Source organism: Miscanthus floridulus, unplaced genomic scaffold (genome assembly GCF_019320115.1).
Source record: "Miscanthus floridulus cultivar M001 unplaced genomic scaffold, ASM1932011v1 fs_852_1_2, whole genome shotgun sequence".
In the NCBI taxonomy this organism is placed as follows: Eukaryota; Viridiplantae; Streptophyta; class Magnoliopsida; order Poales; family Poaceae; genus Miscanthus; species Miscanthus floridulus.
The window spans coordinates 38,822-49,300 of record NW_027097349.1 but is presented as its reverse complement, the minus strand read 5'-3'; the positions used below and the strand labels follow the sequence as shown (position 1 = coordinate 49,300).

At 45.5% G+C, this 10,479-nt stretch overlaps 1 pseudogene; it reads right to left on the bottom strand.

Moving 5' to 3' along the window:
• Nucleotides 1-634: 634 nt before the first annotated feature.
• Nucleotides 635-2,816, bottom strand: LOC136533315 (rubisco accumulation factor 1, chloroplastic-like; annotated as a pseudogene).
• Nucleotides 2,817-10,479: the final 7,663 nt, after the last annotated feature.

Genomic DNA, 10,479 nt, shown 5'->3' with positions numbered 1-10,479 from the left:
AAAGCATCTGGGACCTGTAAATAACGCCAGAACGGTTACCTTCTAGTCCGGTGATTTACTTATTGCACGGGGCGCAATTGTTGTTGTTGTGTACTTGTGTTACTTGTGTCCTCCTTCCTGTAGTTAAATTGGACGTACATTGCGGAAGGGTTTGCAGCCTAGGGTTACAAGCAGGTCCTGGGTTTTCCTGTGGAAGAGAATATTATAGGATTTAATGGTTAATATTCTAGGATTTAACGACGTTTTGCTTTCAGTGGCAGGTGATGTTTCCGTTGATAATGAGGTGTATGTGGTGACTTTGTCAATCTCAAGAATTTAGTGGCTTAGTTTTCGAAGATGCTCATAGGGGTAGTGCGTTTATAGAGGTGAGTGTATGCGATGAGTGTCTGAGTTGTACTGTGTAATTGATAAAAAAAAGACACACATTGGTTCCAGGTTAGGGTGATTATTATCGGTCTTCCTTGCTACATCCCTGTAAAGAAAAGGAGAGAATTTTGTATTTGGCACCGAAACAAATCACTCTTCCATATTTAGCACTGGAAATTTTGAACTTCCTTATCTAACATCAACTTAAAAATTTCTTTCGTATATAGCACTTCCGTCTATTTGATGTAGTAACGGTGTCAAGTGCCACCTAAAATGACATATATATCCTTACCAGCAGCGTGTTGGCAATGACCAGCACTGGCTCCTCATTGTCTGTTCGCCATGGCAGCCTTCGGCCATCGGCCAGCTCGATGACGACGGCGTCGTCTGCTGCCTTGTCCACGGGGCCCCACCCGGGCACCATAGCCCATCTCGCCCACGCCTTCTCTACCTCCATAATGCCAAGGTCCACGTCCGTCTTGGTCCGCCTGGGTGCTGACTCCAGGGCCGCGACGCCGTCCGTCTCCCTAAGCACTGGCAGCATGAAGATGGTGGTCGCCTCGGCGGCCTCGCCGTACTGGAGCTGCACCACCATGACGCCGGGCCGCGAGGCGGCAGGGTCCTCCTCCCCGACCGCCTTCTTCCTGGCGCGCTCCAGCTCGAGCTCCACGTGCGCCCTGCCAGACTCGGTCTCCACCACCTGCATCGCGGCGTACTGGAGCCGCACCACCGTGACGCCGGGCTGCGAGGCGGCAGGGTCCTCCTCCCCCTCCACCTCCCCGGCCACCTTCTTCCTGGCGCGCTCCATCTCGATCTCCACGCGCGCCCTGCCGGACTCGGTCTCCACCACCTGCAGCGCGCGCTCTAGCTCCGCGATGCGGTCCTCCACGTCGATGGCCTCCCGCGACTGGCGGAACCGCGCGTAGGCGAGGCAGTCGGTGGGGGAGTCCCTCCCGAAGGCCTCCGAGCCCTCCTCCCCGCGCCAGTGCGGGAAGCTCTTCATGGCGCGAGCCAACTCCTGCATGCCCTTAGGCTCGAGCCTGTAGTCGATGGCATGCCTGGCGGTGTCGGCGCGCTGGCACGCGTTTAGGAAGCGGAGCTCGTACAGGAGGTCGGGCCCGCCGTAGGAGTCGAAGTATGGGAGCAGATCGGGCGGGAACGCGGCGACCTTGTCGTTGAGGAGCGAGTTGCAGACCTAGGACGCGACGACGAGGCAGTTCTGCTCGACGCCCGAGATGCCCGTGGCCTCCTGGATGGAGGACGGGTTGAAGCCGTCCCGGGAGAGCGAGGAGATGAGGGGCGCGTACTCGTGCCACGGGCCCATCCTGTCGCGGAGGATCTAGAGGCGCTGGGTGAGGTCGAGGTTGCGGAGGCTAGGCGGCAGAGGGGACAGCGGTGGGTGGAACGACTGGTAGAGCTGGCCCGGCGGCGCCATCGGGGGCGGCGTGAAGGGGAGCCTGCGGTCGCCCGGCCCGCCCCCGCGCGTCGGTGCTGCCGCCTCCCGGACGTAGGATGGCGCTCGCGGCGGTGTGGCTGGCGACGGGAGTAGCGGCGGCGACGGCGCGGGGCGTGCGCTGGTGGCGCGGCGCGGTGGTGGACGCTGGGGGGTGGGGGTGGGAGAGTGACAACATTTTGGTCCTTATCAACAAAAACTGACATGGTCGATGACGTAAACAAACGGATGGATGGCCAAAATGGATGGAAGTGTCATATACGGAAGGAATTTTCAAGTTGATGCTAGATAAGGAAGTTCAAAATTTCTAGTGCTAAATACGAAAGAGTGATTTGTTTCGGTGCCAAATACAAAATTCTCCCAAAGAAAAAACACCGGTGGGAAGATGACGTTCAAATGCCTTACATTGGATTGCCCTTCTGGTGGTGTGCTCCTATATTTATATAGTTATGAGAATTTAGATGGTGAGATGTCCAGTTTTAGGGTTTGATGAAGGAAAATAGATCACGACAATAGTTTTGGGAGGCGATATATATATTTTTTCTATGTTTTATGAACTAGAGATATGGGCTTATATATTCATGGATGGGCCTAGGATGGCGATCTTCGTGGAAGCCCAGCACAAAGCCATGTACAGCCCAAGGGTTGGCCGGTCCAGTACATCGTCTTCTCTAACTAGTAACCAAAATTAACTCTTGGAAATGGCGGCAACAAATAAATGACATGTAATTTCCATCCATATGTTACGGTATTAATTAAGAAACGGTCTATCTGATTCCATCTAATGACCTCTCTTGCCTATATATATACCCGGGGCCGAAGGAGGAGCAATGTCATGTATAACAGCAGCACATCAAGATCCACATAGAACAAATCAGTTCTTCTCCATATTACATTCAGTTTTCCATGGCGCTGCTCGTGAAGATGGGCACCGGTGTCCTGTTGTTTGCTGCTCTTTTCGTCGCCATGGCCATGGTCTTCTCATCCTGCACTGCATCAAGAGCTATTGTAATAACTTGTTTTTTTGCTATATATTTATTATGTATATGCCGTGCTGGCCTTGGCTCTGACAGTGAATTGTTTATATAGACTACTGCCAGTATGTGGTGCCGTGCAACGCGACGACGTGCTTCGAGTACTGCCAGAAGAACAACTACAAGAACTTCCAGACGTACTGCACTCCGGGCAAATATTACCCCATCTGCTGCTGCCGAGTGCCGTGAACGTGGCGACGATAAAAAATGAACGGCCACCGGCCTGCCGCTGCCGGCCGCCGTATATTAGAAATGGTTTGGTTTCAAATTAACGGCGGGCGGGCGGCGGTGGCGGCACTGCGATCTAGCTAGCTTCCGATCCTATCAGGGTCAATGGGTTAAGGTTCAGCAATAATAATTCATGTAATGTGACGGGGAGGATCCAATATATTTTGGATATTCCTTCAGGAAAGGCGTAATGCAGATTCAATAAACTTATGGATACCAATATTGTTGTGAAAATCAATGGCTTTCTTTTCTTTAATTAGCACAACCAAACAACAAACATGCATGGTGAAGGTGAATTGATGCAATTGTAGTGAACAATATCCACCGGTTATTACATCGTCAGAAGATTAGAAGAACTGTCATCGAAGAAAGCAAGCAGGCTTTCATATCTTAACAGACCAAAAATAGCCGGGCCAGGCCCGTCCATCCAAAAGCAAGACAAGGTGACTATTACGCAAGTACGGCCCATTTATAAATTATGGCTCAGCGCATTGCAATAATTTTTTTGACAACATATATACTATATTATTATCACAGCAGCAGTTTTGCAAAGGGGTCCTCCAAAGAAGACCAAATTACAATAAAGTCCTAAAGTTGGATGGGAATGCAACACCGTCGATGGCGATGGGGAAGCCAAGTCTGCCGGCGGAGGGCCACAGGGGCGTCAAAGACGCATGCACCCGGATGGATTGACCGTGCAAAGTGCCGGTTAAAAGAGGATCGATTGAGCCATCGGAGGAGACTCACACTGGTGACCGAAGGATGCTTTTGAACTCGTTGCCAGAGGTTGAAGAAGAAGCTCGAAACAAGATCCCAGATGGAGGCGGAGCTGATGAACCAACACCAGAAGAGGAACCGCCTTGCTGAAGAAGGGAGAACCAGAACTTGTTGACGGCGAAGAAGTGATGAGCCGAGCCTCGCCGCCAACACGCAGCAAGCCGGGAGAAATTGCGTGGAGTAGATCCCGAGCTCTCCCTAGGCTTAGGGAAATGCTGGACCGGATGGTCGTGACCTAGGGCATTGACAAGTTCTTGTTTGGTTTTGTTAATTGAGTGGTAACCTAGGTGGACTAATATGTGTTTATGTGAGATACACAGGTAATTAGTCCATTGGTATACTTGTGTGAGCAACTCATGCCATGACGGTGAAGATGGTTTGGATTTGTTGCAAGGCTCACACATGTGATGAAGGAGCTCATTGCATATGAGACATGACATAGAGTCATGTGACTAAGGTGGAGAAGATCAAGACAAGACTTGGCTTGATGGACTGGTTGCAAGCGTGAAGGGTAAGTTGGAAGCTTTGGAGCGATGGACCACGTGGCGGTGAAGCTTGAGCAAGACTTGGCGCCGATGGACGAAGGCAACAGTGAAAAGCAGGTGAGGTCAAGATCGATGAACCAATAAGGTCATGTGATGATATGAAGTGGATCATATCATTTGTGATATGGTTGGTGCATGTGTTGCATCAACACCAGAGGACATGGAATGGAATGCGCAAGGTAAAGGTATATTTGTAGGGCATTTTATTTCACCGGTCATAGGTGTGCAGAGAAGTTTATGACCGGATTTAGGATAGATGGCCGTACTATCAAGAGGGGCAAACTTGTTTGCATATCGGTCATTTAGTGCCACTCGAGTGATCTAACTTTGTATCATTGCTAGGATCGAGTGGCGTGGTGAATTGAATGACTAATCCTTTGAAAAAATGTTTGTGAAAAGCTAACACACATGCACAAAATGTTGAACACTTGGTGGTGTTAGCACATTTGCAAAGGTGGTGAAAATGGAGAAGAAATAGCACTTAAAATGGTGAAAATAGAAGTGCTAACTCTCAACCGACAATTTCCTTTGCTAAGCAAGAAATTCTTGTTGAGGAATAGTAAAGGGGACAGCGTGCCAGTGAGATGTCAATGAGAGAGAGGTAGCTCAACCGGAAATCTTCCCCGCTCAGCAAGAAATTCTTGTTGAGGTATAGTGTGTGTGAGAGAATGACCGAACGCTGGCTTCGTGATGATCGGACACGTCTGGTCAGTGATCGCAGGCATAGGTAGCTTGGCCAGGGCGATCGGACACTGGTCCTTGGGAGCGAACGGACATGCCTGTGCCACTGTTCCTCGCTTGGCACGTGCAACTAAGTGTTGACCGGACACTGGGCGGAGTCTGGTCAGCAATGACAGTGTGGCAGAACCTCCTAAATTATAGGGCCCACATGCACCTGTCACTGTCCGACGACCTTTGACATCTATGCATATGTTTCCGGTAACTTAAGAAGACTGTTGGGTATCCTTGGGGAACCCTAAATCATTCACGATTTCCGAGTAGGATCACATTACAGAGTCATTGCAGTATTACAATATTTATTCAAATATCTACACCAGAGTAAAAACAGCGAAAGTCTTACAATAACATAATTTACAAAACAGTAGTTTCAAACCCCACAACTAAGTTTGATGATTATTACAAAATGAAATAGTGGAGTGGCATTATAATATAATACAAAACACATAATGAAACTGCCCTGCCCAAGGGCCACACATTTACTTCTCATCGTTAGATCGAACAATAGTCATGCAGCACGATCCAAAACAGATCTGCTCATGAGGCTCACCTACAACAAGGGTCAACGAACCCTGAGTACAAAAGTACTCAACAAGACTTAACTAAAATAAAACTGAGAAGACTCAGGAATGTAGGCTCGGGGATTCAAGGTATGGCTTTAGCAATAATCAAAGTTCTTTTGTGTAAAAGCTCTTTAACAAAATTCTTTACTTCAAAGGTAAAACTTTATAAGTACCACATATGAATCTGCCATGATCCGTAATGAGATTATGAACTTCATATCAATCTCTTTCTCAAACCTTACTCAAGTTCCAGTTATTAAACTACGATGATGAACAAAGAAGTGAGTCTCCATAACCGAGGAGCAACGACGATTCAAACCAATTAAACCCAGCTGGGGATTCCAGACCACATGACATATGCAAGTCCCCGACCTACATATACCAACCTACTCTCGGATCCTCTAAAACAAGAACGGGTTCGCGCCACCCGAGAATATAGTACTCCACCAATCCAGCCCGTTGCCATGTGGGTACACGCTATTCCCACCATCTCTCCACTCTCAGTGCGTGAGTAGCCATTCTCATAATAGAATCACCAAGTTAAGGCTTACCAGAGTATGTGGTTAGTACTACAAAGTCTCACTGCACATGGTTCAACAACGGACAGACCTTAACCGACACAGGCGAAAAGGACCCGCTCACAAGTCCTCCAAGTCTTGTGGCTCACACACACCTAGTCCGCCCGGTCTAGGTTTATTACTCCACATTCTCATATTTTATGGTCACATAAGTAACCAAAGATCCATTTAAGATTATCAGGTGACAGGTAATCACCCGGCTAAGCATGACTAAGCATATCTAGACATTTACGAATAAACAGGTAATCAAGGTAGATATAGAAAAACAATGTTGGTAATGCACCAATTAGGCTTTTACTTAACTCTTAATCACTTAATGCAGTATAGAAAAGCAAAAGCGAAATTAATTTGTAAAACACAAGGTAGGGTTGTATGCATCCAGGGCTTGCCTTCGTTGATGGAAAAGTCCAATTCCTGCGACGTTCCACAAGTATTCGATCCGACCTCAACAGATGGAATAACCTCCTCCGCAACTTGATTAACTATCACGTGTTCACCTTTGTTCACTACATGTAGTAACAATGCCATGTTTAACATGATGCGGAATACGAAACATGATGCTCGATGATGGATGCAAAAATTAACAACTTGAATACAACTTTCCTTCGCGGTACAGTAACAAGTTAAACTAACTAAACCTTTCCGGACTACTAACATCAATTGCCAAAGATCATTACCAACTAATGACCTAAGGACATCACTCAATCAAAAATTCAAACAAAACCTAAATCACTAAAGGTTACTATTTACTTTTATGAATGAATGAATTAATTAATTAAGAATTATGAAATAAATCAACTTGTTACAATTGACCTCAAAATTTTTTGTAAATGTTCATCACATGATAACTAAGTGGCAAAACAATTTTCATAATTTTAGGACAATTAAATAAGCCTAGAAAAATCATGGAAATCCATTTATTAATAAATTAAGTAATTTTCATCACATTCAAAAAGTGCTGAAAAATAACATTTCATATTTTTCTTAAATAATATACATTACAGAGAGGTCACACAAAAATTTTCATAATTTTTGGAGCCCTAAATAAATCTACACAAAAATAACAAATTACATCACTATTCATTCAAATCTGAAAATAGAAAAATTCCATTTGAACACTGAGTCACTGACAAACGGACCCCACTTGTCATCTTCAACCTTCGACGTTGACCACGGCGGCAACGGTTCTGACCGGCGATAACTCGTCGACGACGAGGTTACCGCGAAGGCAAACGCACCAACGTACTCCCCACGACTATGCGCACCTACAGACGTCCTTAGTCGCACCGATTACGGCTCTACACTAACTCAACGTCGGCCATGGCGGACGTGGTGGCACGGCTGTGCTACGTCGGTGATAGGAGCCCAGTAGCGATTGAACAAAGTGCACGAGAAGTATCAGCAGCTCACCCCGAACACGTTGGAGCAAAGATCGAGACCGGAGGAGCAACAGAGAGGTGGATCGACGTGTACATCAACCACAACAGCGCAAACAACGGTGATGGTGATGCTCCGGCGACTGTAGTGGACAAAAGGACCAATCAACCTGTGATAAAGTATCACGGGCACAAGGCGAAGCTGACGGTACGCTCAGTAATGACAAAGACGCACCGTGAAGCTCCAGCCACAGCGAATCGTGCTCGACGGAGACGCTGCCGGCCGCGAGGAAGAAGAGCGCGCACCGCGAGTTTTCGGCAAAGACAAGCCGAATTAGTGGGTTGGCTGGGCACATAAGAATGAGGCGGAGCTGTGGCAAGCTGTGCAGCGACTGGAGTGCGCTAAAGCGACGGTGAGAGCTCGCCGGAGTTATGGCTGTGGCGTTGGGAAAATAGAGCAAAGGAGCGGGGGCAATCGGCGACGGCCAAGGCTAAATAGCACGGCTCAGAAGCGCAAGGAAGCCACGCAGGAGACTTCACCGTGCCAGCATGAAGCCGTGGACGTCCACGCACGCGCCTGGAAGTGAACCGAAGGTCGTCGGCAATGTAGCTAAGGCGGTGAACACTGTTCACAGTAATTATAGAATTGCCATTCATTTTCAAATTCAAATTACTCCCAAATTTGTATAGCAACTTAAAAATCTCGAAAAATAAAAGTTGTTCAAAATTCAAAGTTCTACAATTTTGCTTTTATAACCACCCCCTAATTCAGTCTATATTTTGAAATGAACTTTTGAATTCAAATAGGGAATATTTAACGATTTACGCCTTTTCGAATTACTTCAAATTTTTCATAACAACTTTGAAAACTCCAAAAACAAACTTTGCATAACCTAACAAGCTCTACACTTTTGCTTTTGGGCTCAACCCCAAAATATGCTTAGATTTTGAAATGAGTTTTCAGGGTAGGATTTAAATGCTGAAAATCAGGGTTTTCTCGAAAATTCAAATCCAAACCAAATTTTGATCTTGATTCAAACAACACAATTCAACACTCATAACATAAATGTAAACTTGTTTTAGTGAATGCATATCAAAGTTTGCAATATGACCAATGCCTTGCAATGCATAAGATGACATGTCCTGTTTTTAATATTTAAACACCCGAGGTGTTACAATCCTTCCCCCTAAAACAAATCTCGCCCCAAGATTCAAACCATAGGGTAAGTAATGGAAAAGGAAATGTGTCAGTCCAAAAACATCTAAAACTTGTCCATAAAATAGCTGAGGTCCCTTTACAAAACACAACTTGTACAACCGAGCTCAACTAATATTACTCTATTCTATATTGACGCTAGAAACTCTGGAAATTTTTCTAATAAGTAATCTTCTGATTCCCAAGTAGCTTCTTCTTCTGAATGTTGATTCCATTGTATCTTGTAGAACTTGATTGTCCTCCTTCGAGTAACACAATCTTTCTGATCCAAAACTCGGATAGGATATTCGAAATAAGTCAAATCTGGTTCAAGTTCCACTCCTTCAACCTCAACATTCTGCTCAGGCACTCAGAGATATTTCTTCAGTTGAGAAACATGGAATACATCATGCATAGCTGAAAGATGTTCAGGTAGCTTCAAGCGATATGCCACTTTTCCATACCTCTCCAAAATTTGAAATGGTCCAATATATCGAGGTGCCAACTTTCCTTTAACACCAAAACGGGTAACCCCCTTCATTGGTGATACTTTTAGATATACAAAATCTCCTTTGTTAAACACCAATGGTCTATGTCGTCTATCCGCATAACTCTTTTGTCGGGATTGAGCTATCTTCAAATTACTTTGTATTTGCTGAACCTTGTCTTCTGTTTCTTTCACAAGGTCAACCCCAAAGAACCTTCTTTCTCTAGGCTCAGACCAACTCATCGATGTTCTGCATCTACGACCGTAGAGTGCTTCAAATGGATCCATTCTAATGCTTTCCTAATAACTATTGTTGTATGAGAATTCGGCCAAAGGTAAGCATTCGTCCCACTTATTGGAATAGTTAAGGACACAACACCTTAACATATCTTCGAGCACTTGATTGACTCTTTTAGTTTGTCGATCAGTCTGTGGATGATAAGCTCTACTATACAGGAGTTTGGTACCCAATGAAGAATGCAACCGTTTCCAAAAACTAGAGACAAACTGTGTACCCCTATCGAACACAATAGTCTTGGGTACTCCATGGAGACTCACAATTCGCTCTAAATACATCTTGGCATACCGTATAGTGGGATATGTATTCTAAACTGGAAGAAAATGTGCTGACTTGGTTAGTTGATCTACAATAACCCATATTGAGTCAAATCCCTTTGATGTCTTGGGTAGACCAACAATACAGTCCATACTTATGTCCTCCCACTTTCAAGATGGAATAGGTAATGGTTGTAATTCACCAGTAGACCTGAAATGTATAGCTTTCACCTTTTGACAAGTATCACACTTTGCTATGTATCTGGCAATCTCTATCTTCATTTTGGTCCACCAAAATCTTTGTTTCAAGTCATGGTATATCTTGTTACTTCCCAGATGGATAGATAACCTAGTAGCATGTGCCTCTTCTAGAATTCGCTGACGCAACTCAGGAACCTTTGGTACCACCAGGCGATCCTTGAACCATAACACACCTTCATCATCTATGCTGAAGCATTCTGCTTTTCCATTCCTGACCCTTTCTTTGATATGGGCTATACCCTTGTTTTCTTTCTGAGCAACAATAACTTGATCTAGAATAGTGGCTTCAACAATTATGTTGGTCAAACTACCTTGTTGAATTA